Here is a 13131-nt window from a genome sequence, read left to right on the forward strand (position 1 = left end):
CAGCATGTTACGAGGCATCTTAATTATGTGTTAAGACTACCTTTAAAGTTTCCTGTTCTAAGCTCATCATAAATATAGTTTATCGCGCTAGCTAAACTCGGCTTCTGCATACAGAATTTATATCTATTTACAAACAATATTTAGTAATAATAACAACATTAAGTCTATTAAAGTACAAATCATTTTTAACTAATTTGTTAGATAAACGGCTTGAATCATTATTTATTATTATCATTATTATACATACATATATTTTATAATCAGCTGCCTTTTGAAAGAACATAATAAATATGTTCACGAAAATCGCAAATAAGATACCAGATGACCTCGACCGATGTTTCGATTTAAACAAGAACATGTTTTAGACATTCAATACTTATATATATTATAAACAGCATTAATCACGTTATTATCATACGAGTTTGAGATCATAATATTGAAACAATGTAACCGCCATATTTTGTGTTTTTCCCGAACAAAAAGCAAAATAAGAAACAAAGTTTGCATAATACAAACAGTACCAGAGACAACACGGAATCATAATGACGTATGTCGGATTCGGCACTTAATCGTAGTCATCATCAGCCTGCGGCAGTCCACTGCTGGACATAGGCCTCCCCCAAAGCTCGCCGCTGAGCCTGATCTTAATCGTAAGACATCTCGGAATGCATGTGATGTACTGTGTTATCACAGCCATAATTTTTATAGTATGGTACTTATATTATTATCCTTGACAAATAATCGCATAGTTTTTAACCTCGATTCTTCCTCTTCGCTCCTCAAGGTTATTTCGATGTGACGGACAAAACTACTATAAAGAATAAACAACTCCATAGTCACGGTGATCAAATAAATAAAAAAAACAGCTGTTAAATTGAAAAGGAAACTGAAATTAAATCGGTTACAAAATAAATTGCGAATCCCGAACATTCACGAAGCAATTCCGCTGAGTGACGTCACGCACCGTCTAACATCAATTTTTTTTTGCCATTCGAATCGTAAACAACTTACTGTTATGTAATTATCGTAATCAAAATCGTTTCCTGGTTAATGATAAAAGTTCAAAACGTACTAGAATGACTTGCACGATATTAAAAAAAAAAAGGCCAAGATGATCAAGTAATGGAACGATGATATAACAAACGTTAGCAAACATCAGGACAAGATGGAGATAGTTTTATTAAGAGCCCTAGTCGTGGTGGCCTAACGGATAAGACGTCCGGTGCATTCGTGTTGAGCGATGCACCGGCGTTCGAATCCCGCAGGCGGGTACCAATTTTTCTAATGAAACGTACAACAAATGTTCACGATTGACTTCCACGGTGAAGGAATAACATCGTGTAATAAAAATGAAACCCGCAAAATTATAATTTGCGTAATTACTGGTGGTAGGACCTCTTGTGAGTCCGCGCGGGTGGGTACCAACACCCTGCCTATTTCTGCCGTGAAGCAGTAATGCGTTTCGGTTTGAAGGGTGGGGCAGCCGTTGTGACTATACTTGAGACCTTAGAACTTGTATCTCAAGGTGGGTGGCGCATTTACGTTGTGGATGTCTATGGGCTCCAGTAACCACTTAACACCAGGTGGGCTGTGAGCTCGTCCACCCATCTAAGCAATAAAAAAAAAAAAAAAAAAGAAACAAATTTGTCGAGGGATATATCGATGTCCCTAACTAAGGCGATTAAAATTATTTCTGTTTTAGTGATAACGGTCAAGATATATGCATCTTTTAGAGATAGCAATCAAGACTTTGCATAATAATCCCTTGTTGTTTGGCAATGTAACTCACTATAAAGCATTGAATATTACATAACCAAGCGGTGGATACATACATAGAGGTATAGAAGTTCCTACTTCTTTTGTATTTTATCTTGTATATTTTTAATATTTATTTGTATTTAATCGTATGTAAGTTTATCTTATATGGTATTTATTTTTCACATGTGTATATAAGTATATATTTTTATGTAAGTTTATTAAGATATAGCACCGTCCAGTTCACTTATTCCTCTCCTTGCAAGGTTGCCTGGAAGAGATCGCTTTTAGCGATAAGGCCACCAATTTATATCACCGAGTTTTATTTGTTTTATTAGTTTACTCTGTACATAATATGGTGTTAAATAAAGAGTTATATTATTATATTATTATTATTATAGAAGATACAGGGATAATACTAACGTAGATGGATTTACAGGTATCATATTATTATATATTAGGCATTATAGCCCTTAATAGTGAATGCCGAATTTACTTAGACTAGAGCACGAAGCGGCACTATGTATCGAAATTATACTTTCGATAGTATTAAATCACGCCTCTTCCTTTACTTTGGACCAGGAGTACAAAATCGGACGGCAGGCGGGAGGAAAGATGGACCAACATACACGTATAGATTGTTAGATCTCTTTATCTGGCATGTAGATGTTGATTCGAAGACCTCTTCCTAGTGAGCCAGGTTTGACTCACCGTTTAGTTTAATGGTAGGCAGCGGCTTGGCTCTGCCCCTGGCATTGCTGACGTCCATGAGCGACGGTGACCACTTACCATCAGGTGGGCCGTATGCTCGTCTGCCTACAAAGGCATAAAAAAGTCTTGTAATATCAAAAGGCAATATCACTGTCTCCAAATCATTGTTATTTATTTAATAAAACATTTTACCCATCGAAGTCGAATGAAAGCTTATTTAAAAAAATATATATTGTTTAATTCGGCGCCGCGTACGTTTTAGCCGCCTATACATCTGCCAGCATATAAGCCAACAAAATTATGTGTGCACAAAAAGTTATTTTTCAAAGGGTTGGCTTATGATCACCATAGAAGTATATGCCTTGAAATTTGTGAAAAATAACAAACATCACACACACAAAAAGTCTACGATCGTAACCAGTATTTATAGTGGTTTTTGCTTACGAGCCGTAGCTAAAAAAATTATGTTACTTAGTAGAATAGATAAACTTTTATATGCAACCAAAACAAAAGACAAGCAAAATAAAATTACAATTTAATGCAATGTGAATTATAAATTGCAAATATTTACATGAAGTCAATGCTTTGAATAAAGGATTAGACGACTTCAAACAATCAGAAGACCAATATTAAAGGAAAAAGATAAAAGTAAAATAAATTAATCACTTAAACATATGATATTTCATAGTAACGTTGCGGTAACTTACAATATTAAAGTTGCATTTATTTATATTTTAATATTTAATTAATTTGTTAGTTTAAGTTTTTGTTGTTTTTGCTGATAATTCTCGATTAATGTAATATATAATATAATTGCAAAACAATTTAACTAATCAATAAATATGAAGGCCAGCAAAAAGTTAAATACAATTCGACTTGAACTATTTGATGTTTCTCACAATAAGATGGCTAATAAAACAAAGAATAGTAATTTTAATAACCTTAGAATCAATATGTGATCAAGGAAAAATATAGAAGATTCATAATTGCAGTCCAAGCAGTTTAAGGAACAACATCTTCAATCTCCTTATCGGAACTTCAACGAAAGAACCAAGAACGCGAGTCAATAGAACAAGGTCTTCTCCAGATTTAAAAGACGACCTCATTGACAAAAGTACTCCTTGAATAACGTGCTAACAGACACTTCGGTCAGAAAACAATTACATTTGCATAACAAGCCGTTCGTAATTGTTTTAAGGTCACTAGAAATGCAGTTAAACCATACAATTTTAGTCGTCGTGGAATAACATCGTGTAATAAAAATGAAACCCGCAAAATTTTAATTTGCGTACTTACTGCTGGTAGGACCTCTTGTGAGTCCGCGCGGGTAGGTACCACCACCCCGCCTATTTATGCCGTGAAGCAGTAATGCGTTTCGATTTGAAACGGGTGGGGCAGCCGTTGTAACTATACACTGATACCTTAGAACTTATATCTCAAGTTGGGTGGCGTATTTACGTTGTAGATGTCTATGGGTTCCGGTAACCACTTAACACCAGGTGGGCTGTGAGCTCGTCCACCCATCAAAGCAATAAAAAATAAAATAAATGAAAATTACAAAGGACCGAGCGCCTTCTTAAAGCAATCGATATGCATACTTGTTAGTAAGCGTTCCCAAAATAACTAAAGTCAAAGGCGAATAAACAAATGCCGAAATGGCTTCGTGTTTTGATCGTATCAAAGCGAGATCAATGTCCAATGCCACGTTCGAGCTCTTTTTCATTTAAGTTTTGTTTTCGTTGAGGAATTAAAATGGAATTAAAATTCGCTCGTAGGTACACTTGGCACTTGCACGGAGTTACGGAGATGGTACGTGAGAGACGTAGGACCGACCAATGGCGAGCGCACACGTCCCTGCGTGGCGGTACGTACTCTCGGAATAAGTCATGTGAGCTCCTGGCGCCGCGGGCGGCCCTGACCTTCACCTGTGGACGGCGCATTCAACGAATCACTCTCTACACTCACTATTTACGGAGCGCCGTAACCGGCAACGCAACAAATACATCATTGAGTTCGAACGGGAAACTAAGCTAAGGGAACACCTCCGTTAGAACACAATGCACCGCGAACAAAGCGTCGAAAGGAATTCTAAATCCATAACAATGAGACGAATGACCGACGTATTTTGATTCACAAATGAATTAAAAAAAATTTTGTTCTGAGATGGGTGAACGATTTCACAGCCCACCTGGTGTTAAGTGGTTACTTAAGCCCATAGACATGTACAACATAAATGCGCCACCCACCTCGAGATATAAGTTCTAAGGTCTTAAGTATAATCATAACGGCTGCCCCAACCTTTGCATTAGATGCCTTCAGCTCTAATACTAGGAGCAGGCTTAGGGACCCCGGTAACCGTACTCGTCGAACTCGACAAAGAGGTCGACGTGCAACCTAACCCATGCATCAGCCCGCTGAGTTTCTCGCCGGATCTTCTCAGCGGGTCGCGATTCCGATCCGGTAGTAGATTCATTCGCGAAACAATTGCTCTTGAGTTGTTAGGTCTCCTTCGGAGGCACTCGGGCATTTGTTAGCAAATCCCGCCCCTCTTGGCTGAGCCTTTGCTCGCCCACCTGTCCTGGTGAAACTGGAAAGGCCTTCGAGCCACCAGTAAGCTCTCAATCATAAAAAAAAAAAAAACGGCTGCCCGGGCCCCGGCTGCGGCTAAATATCAAGTACGTCATCCAACCTAAAACGTATTTTTGTTAAAACCCAAAGATATTTACTGACCGACGTATGATAAAAAGCAAGGCCATAAAAGCTATGACGGCAGCGATGAGATGAAACGAATAGTTATGATTAAAGTTGCGAGCGCAGGCAATTATGCATGTTGAATACCGTCGGATACTTCCGCGCTTCGTTAGCGGGCTTCTAACAAACATTAGTGGCCGAGAAAGTAGTCTCGCACATGTTATAAATATCAGCGAGCTGGTTTGCGGCGCGGCTGCAGTAATCAAAGCGGACGTGGATCTGACAGTCTCCGTTGGCAAGGCCGACTGGACTTGACCGATCAAGGTCACAAGCGTAAAACATAACAGACACTTTTATTTATAAAACTAATGTCATCAAATCAAACCGGTACGACATTGCTTGAAAATCCTATAGTGAAACGGCCGTATAGTAATTTCATTATTAATTTTATTTCTATTTTTAAATAGCAGAAAATCGAGCAGTCATGAAATGAGACCGTCAGCGCAAAAGTAGCCTAAGTTTATATAAATTTTTACAAAGCCATCTGTTACCTATGGGTCAAACTAGGGATAGGCCGGTTTTGCATCAAAATTGATTATGTTTTAAATTAATTTACATTATCTAAGCACGAATATGAAATTTGTGGGTTAAGTCACTTTGGTGCTGACGGCCTCAATTGAGATATTACTTCCAATTTAAATCTAACAAGAAAGAGCCCTTCGCAGCTGGCACAACATGCTTGAAATCAATCGGGCCTAGTTTTCCTTTTAAAGTGATCTAAACTATATAAGTCTCTTTGCCACGTATAAACATCATACCGACCCTTCGTATTGAAACGGATATCAACAGAGAAAGCAGTATTGGCATTTCAAAGGAAATGCATTTATCCATTGTACTTGAAACGCCATATACACAACATGCACCGTGAAGTCACGTGAATTGTAAGGTCAATCGTGAATATCTTGGCAATGTTCCCCGTCTTAATATAGTCATAAAGACTTTGTGTAGTAAGTATTATACTACGCATAATAAAATCCACAACACCGCAACGAAAGCGACTCGTCTGACTGAGCAGACTAATGACGATTACCTTTAAACAAACGTAAAAAAAAAGAGTAGAAACTCCATAACTCGAGTTTCGTGCACGAGAAACATTCGCTATGACCGCGACCCAAAAACTTTGCGATAAAAACGTTGAAGTTTCCGATCCAAAGCACAGTTTAGTTACTCTGTCGTGTTCAATTAATTATTATAATTTATATTTTTAATTCCCATAGAATATTCTTCTTTTATTAACTCGAGTTCGCGACAATCCGTCCGTAGATAAGAGAATGCAACTGTGACCGTCACGACACCCAACTATTTTGCTTAGTCAAAGCTCCCACCAATTCCTATACCTTGACTACTGTTCTCGTGGAACGTTTGACGTCAGGCAGACAGCTAATCTATTAACTGCCGTCCATCATGACATCCTCACTGACACAGACAACAAATCCACGGGTGTCAGATCCCGTTAAGTAGACCTGGCTCAAAAGGCCAAAAAGACCCTAAAGTTAAACAAGGTCTTACGACTTAAGATTTATGTTGCAATTTTTAGGACAGGGATAAGAAAGTAAACTTAATGAACTATATTAACCCTAAAACCATGTGCAAGAATAGCCATGTCAATAGCATGGTCAGCTATAGACTAAATTACTGGAAACCTAAAACAAATTGTGTATTGTTTAATTTATAGTCTACTTACGAAGCAAGTGTGGCATCATAGATCTTTGACGAATTAACTTAGTTCAATGAAGTTTCAGATATAAATGGAAGTAGTTTTACAGCCCTAGTAGTCCAGAGATATTTAACTGCCTCTCTCTTGTCAAGAGTTCACCAGTATTCACAATCGGTAACTTGTCGGCTATACCTACGCAAAATGACATTACCAGTGGCCTGTTATCGACATAGGCGGCAGTTTCTTTTAGGCAATTTTTTCCAGTACCTCGTAAAAATTATAAGCAGATTTAAACTGAAATTTGTATGTTCAAGGTGTATTAAAAATGGACCGTGAAACATTTCCACTTGTATCTACATTCGTTCTGTGAGGAGCTTTATATCGTTTTTATATCAATTGTTTAAGTGTTATCTCTCGAAGTGGGGCACAACTGGGCTTGTGTAGATAATGATTAGACACGCGGCATACACGTTTTAAATTACTTTTATATTTTTATTAATAATATGTCATCAAGTTTAATGATAATGGAAATGGTAAAAACATAGACAGGCGCAAGTGACAAGAGGAGAATTGGTAAACTAACGCAAGATGGTCAAATCCTCCTTTGTACCATAACTACCGACTGGCTTGATGTGGCAAAAACAGAGAATTATGGTAAGATCTAGAAGAGGCCTTTACCCAAAAGGGACTTAACAAAAAAAATTTTTGAGTGACTTAAAAATGAAAGGGTTCTGTGTTCGACTGTTTTTTTTTGTATGTGTTAACTCTGAGCTGATTTCTAGATAAACCGATTCTGAAAGCTGGTGCTTCTCAGGTAATCAATCACATTTAAATTTGATTAAGATCTGATCAGTAGATTATTTTCGAGTTATCCTTAATAATGCATATTTAATTGTAACATCTGGCTTTGGAATGAGCTCCCCACTACGACGTTTCCCAAGCGCAAAGATATGTCCTTCTTTAAACGAGGCTTGTGGAGAGTACTTAACGGTAGGCAGCGGCTTGGCTCTGCCCTTGCTGCTCTGCTGACGTCTATGAACGACAGTAACCACTCATTATCATCAGGTGCGCCGAATGCACGTCGGTCCTCAAGGACAAAAAAATGATTTCGAGTGCATTTATTATATATTCATCCTGTTTAAGTTTGTTTCCTTTTTATTTATTTTGTATCATTAGTATGTAATCTTAATATTTTATTGTATTTCTTTTAGGTACAGAATAAATGCGTGTATGTGTGTCATTTATTTATATTATTGCTTATCAGTCAGTTTGAAAAGAACGCTACTGAAATTATTTACATTAAGTATTTTACATGGAATTGATTGTATTCATAAATTTTACATAATACAAGAATATGTCAACTTTGTAAAGTAAACATATAACGCAATTTTACTTGAACTTATTCTCAATACAAACTAGATTCTGTGTCATTACTCTGTTTTTAATTTTTAGAGACTACAGTATCTGATTTTTTCAATGTTTTTTATTGCTTATTTAGGTGGACGAGCTCACAGCCCACCTGGTGTTTACTGAAGTGATTACTGAAGCCCATAGACATCTACAACGTAAATGCGCTACCTACCTTGAGAGTACACTCAAGTGTAGTTACAACGGCTGGCCCACCCTTCAAACCGAAACGCATTACTGCTTCACGGCAGAAATAGGCGGGGCGGTGGTACCTACCCGCGCGGACTCACAATACGTCCTACCACCAGTAATAGATTGATAGATATGTGTACAATATTTCGTATCAGAGTTAACGTTGCAAATTGCGAACTCTTTAATAAGACAGGCAAGTTCACGGCCCAAGTGATGTTAAGCGATGACCGGAACCTATAAAATTGCCAGCTACTCTTGTTGTTCCTTTCCAGTGTCATGTGAGATATCTTCGTAATTGGACCGGGAAACTTATTATTGGATTGTTATTCTCACTCCAATGTATTCTCGATTTGGCGATAATTTCACAATAAAAAATGCATTTCGATCATTGTACCTAATAGTGAAATTAAGCAAAAAGGAAAAACTCAAAAACATTCTCATATCATCATCTATAAACAGATAAGAATAAAATGTGATGTTCTTTTTTTAAATATATAAACGCGTATTAAAACAAAAAACGCAATATCCTGGTTGTTTCTGTAAAGAAGTATTTAATAATAAGTTCCTGTTTGAAAAGTAAGGCATCCGTTAATACAACAACGCAATTTGAATCTCCAATCTCGCGTCACAAGTTGAGTTGGGGAAGGTAGCGGTTTGGCTCTGTCTCTAACATTGCTGAAGTCCATGGGCGACGGTAACCACCCACCATCAGGTGGGCCGTATGCTCGTCAGCATACACGGGCAATAAAAAAAAAAAAATTGAAGTTGTGAATGTCTACGGGCTCCCGTGTTTATCTTGTTTTCGATTTCATTGGACAGTGAAAGTTTCCTCTGATAATCAAATCGGCGATATTAGGCCACGTGTCGTGGATGCGGCGTACGATAACGATTTTCCAAGAAGACAGCTGGGACTTGCGGACCTGCGCACTAAATGCGAGCCACGTGTTTAATTACGTCTACGGTGAAAGTGAAATTTTACTACGTCCTAACCTATATACCCTATTAAAACCATTAAAAAAATAATATACCCCTCGCAAAATTTTACAGTGGTCTGCTTAAGTCTCATTACAATTAGAAATGGATCTTGTAAGAGTTATTTGCGTATAAGCGTAATAAAATTTTATCGAATAACCTAAGAACAATGTCGAATAGAACGCATTAAAATCGATCCATTATCCACCCACTCGTTTGGGACACATAGCTATAGAGACAGAAGCCCAGTTAAACCTTTCATTTAAATGTCAATCACATTCCAACCGCGGGGTTAAGTCGGAAATATCATATCCAATTTTTGACTTGAAGAAAAAAATATCTATATATTAATACGTGAATCAATAACTTCATACCCTTTTTTACGAAAATTGCGCGGACAGAAGAGTATGAAATTTCCCACACTCATAAAGAATAGAGAAGGAGTGCAGAATGTTAATAATTTTTTTTAAATTATGCATAAATAATACATTAATCAGTAAAAAAAAACATTACACGCACTACCCTGTCTTTGACAAACACAACACACGCATGCATATATACCTACTATTTGACTATTGTCAAACTTTTCTTATTACTTAAAGTCTGTGGTCAAATTGGGAATAGATTAAATAATGTTTGTCTTTATTATAATAATATTTGTCTAAAGTGTTAGTCTTGGCGAAATTTGTGATCTTTCTTTGACAACAGAATCATAATGGTATACAAACTTACAATTTCAATTAATTAATTTCGACGACTGTGGGACCACTAGTATGATTTAAAACGACAAAATTCTTATCATAGTTTCTTTAACAGCTCATAACCTAAACTATATTTGTAAAAGAGCATATGTCTGTCAACGAAGCAATAAATATGCACAAATATTAGCTACGACAGAAAAATAAAACTGTATAAATATCTTTCCATTGATAGAATCTACTACTACAATGAGTTTCCGTTCGGATCGTGAGAGAGAAAGTCGTAGTGTCGGCGTGAGTAGGACCCGGTGTTCCCAGAGTGCAATGTCATGATCTGAGCGAGACATGCGCAGACGGTGGGATAGCGCCACGTGGCAACTATCCATTGCATAACCTCCTACCCGATGCGGTCCTAACCTTCTAAGCATCATCGGCCGTTCGAGAAAGTTACGATACCAATGCAATCCTTTTAAAATACTATTGTTTATATCGTAAATTATTAGAACAGGCAAGGTAAATACTACAAAGTTTTAGAGCTTTATGTTCCATAAAGGATTTGAGTAGTAAAATCATGTCTGTGACATAATATATTTTAATTAGATTAATTGAGATTCCTTGCGTGTTTGCCAACAATTAGCATGTTGTTGTCATTATTATTGCACAGGTAAACGAACCATGTTCATCGAGATCAGACGTAAATGTACGAGGTAAATGGAGTATGTGTATGTATTAAAAACCACATTTTTACTCACACATGTTCAAAAGAAGTTTGGGAATCATCTAAATATTTAAAACTAGTTTGAAATGGTTTGTTTTGTATCAATTTGGCTAGTTTCATTTTTCTATCTTACGGAATTTAGTACTAGGTGCACATAAATTTCAGAAGATGTTATATGTGAATTCCGCAGACAGATTGAACTAATATACTGTGGTAGGCCATGCGGCCATGTTGCAATGACGCTGCGCACACATTAGAATTCTTGGACGGATACGACCCGACTTGTGTAAATTAACGTGGAATGACCAAGGATTTTTATTCTAGTACAATACGAAAGACAAAAATACAATCAACTTAAAAACACAATCCCGTTTTCGTAACAACTATTTAGATAAACTTGGAATGAAGTGTTGATTCAAATAATCCATTGGTGGTACCAAACCAATTAGCCAACGATTTCTTAAGCTCGTGACCTCGGACGAAATCGTACATTGAATTTGAACAAAGCGATATCTACATTCGATGCGGTTTAAGAATTTGAATTATTCCCTATTATGTATATACTTAAACTAAGAAAATATTGTTTATATTTTTCGGATCAAACTATGCTTATCCGCGTCTGTTCGCAATTTATTTTAAAAATCTACATCAATTACTCAAACCGGAATGTATTTAAAGTTATTCCGATAAACAACTACAGAAAATGACTCGTTGAAATGGATGCGACTATAAGCCCGCCATAGTGTAACGTGGACGCCACGAGTGCGCCATCAACTATCTGCCTCTATTTCATTAGATTTTTTTTAGTTATAAAGTTAACTTAAACAGAACACTGTTTACACTCTCGCAATACTATAACACTGTAGTAGATCGTGACGTAATTTCCTCAAGCACCATATTATTATGAAGCCATGTGCCGAACACGTCGGCGCGCCAACGATTGCCATATTAGAAATTCCAGAGCAGACCTTATAAAACTTTTGTTTCCCGTTTTCACTCTACAAAATAATCCATTTACGTTTGTCGGAAACTTCGCGTAGCCACAAATATGCGAAATGGATTTCGATAAGAGCGCGGGTGTGGTATATATCCATATTACGGTGGATGGGTAGCAAAGTCGCACGAGACACGCGACCGACGCGCGCGACAGCTGCGGAGCAACTGGAGGCGCGGTAGTACCGCGGGGGGCAGGGGCGTCGAATCGCGAGGGGACACCGGCGGCGTCTGAACCGCGTCTCCAAGCTACTAATGCAGGCGAACCGAGAATTGTGCAACGTCATCGAACACGCGCGTACACAATATCTGCAAAAAACATCCACACTTTTCAAACACAGTTCGTAGAAATTACTAGTATTTAAAATAATGTCACAAGGGTCTGGCAATTTAATACCTTAAAATAGTTATAGGCATTTAGAGCTCAAATTGAATCAATCTCATTAAAAATAAACAAATCATTGAAAACAAACACGCGCTTCTATCTAGTGAATCAGTGTATTCAATCTGTCATTGTTTACGAGATAAGATAACTCGTATACTCTAGATGTCATCTAAGCAGGAAGGATTAATCGAAAAATGAGTCACGCGGACCGGCATGAAAAAATTATGGGTCATGACCATTGTTCATAATGCATCCTTACATTGTAAAAGGTACTGCAAGCGCTTAAGATTTAATTTCTGCGGATACAAAGTTTATACCTACTTCCTTTCGGTCCCAAATCGCATGAGGGCTCAGTGCCCCGGACAAAATTACATGAGAAACGAAATGAAGGCAAGGTTCACATGCTTGAATACAGATGTCCTTTTCTGACCATCAATACTTTTTATCTGTCTGCCTGTCGATTTTAATACAACTAAATATGATTTATTAAAATGGTATGTGAAGATAGCGCTCGATCGTAAAGAGGTCAAACGATTCCGAGAGCTTCGTATAGTTTTATTGAATACAAACCAGATTAAAAGATCCCACAGTACTGACTAAATATTTAGAGCACGTGATTCTACTATAGACGTGTTATTGGAAAAGACAGATGGTGCAATTGCCTTAATATCTGATTATAGGATGCTTCAAGGTTATCTTTCCGTATAAGAACATATCTAAGGGTGATGGCAGATAGCAATACTAAATGCTATATTTTTATACCAACAAACAAAAGCTAAACGAGAATATGTACAATTTATATCAACGCAAAGATGAAACGAATAGGTTTTGTACCATTGTTTTTATCGCAGAATGCCAGATTGCAGTGGCGTGCACGGTTTTAATCACCATA

The 13131-nt window shown here is 37.3% G+C and overlaps 1 protein-coding gene across 6 annotated transcripts in view; it reads right to left on the reverse strand.

Annotated features, from left to right (window-relative positions):
* Positions 1-13131, reverse strand: part of LOC114240441 (phosphatidylinositol-3,5-bisphosphate 3-phosphatase MTMR3) — a 110779-nt gene that overhangs the window by 60743 nt on the left and 36905 nt on the right. For 4 of the 6 annotated variants that reach the window (XM_089733764.1, XM_089733765.1, XM_089733766.1 and 1 more), the window contains exon 1: positions 11830-12030. The exons of 1 other annotated variant lie outside the window; for it this stretch is intronic. The gene's annotated coding sequence lies outside the window, so the exon portion shown is untranslated. Of the gene's footprint in view, positions 1-11829; positions 12031-13131 lie in introns of those variants that run through there. One more of the 6 variants, XM_089733763.1, reaches the window with a different exon arrangement.

This window comes from Bombyx mandarina, chromosome 16 (assembly GCF_030267445.1).
Source record: "Bombyx mandarina strain Sakado chromosome 16, ASM3026744v2".
In the NCBI taxonomy this organism is placed as follows: Eukaryota; Metazoa; Arthropoda; class Insecta; order Lepidoptera; family Bombycidae; genus Bombyx; species Bombyx mandarina.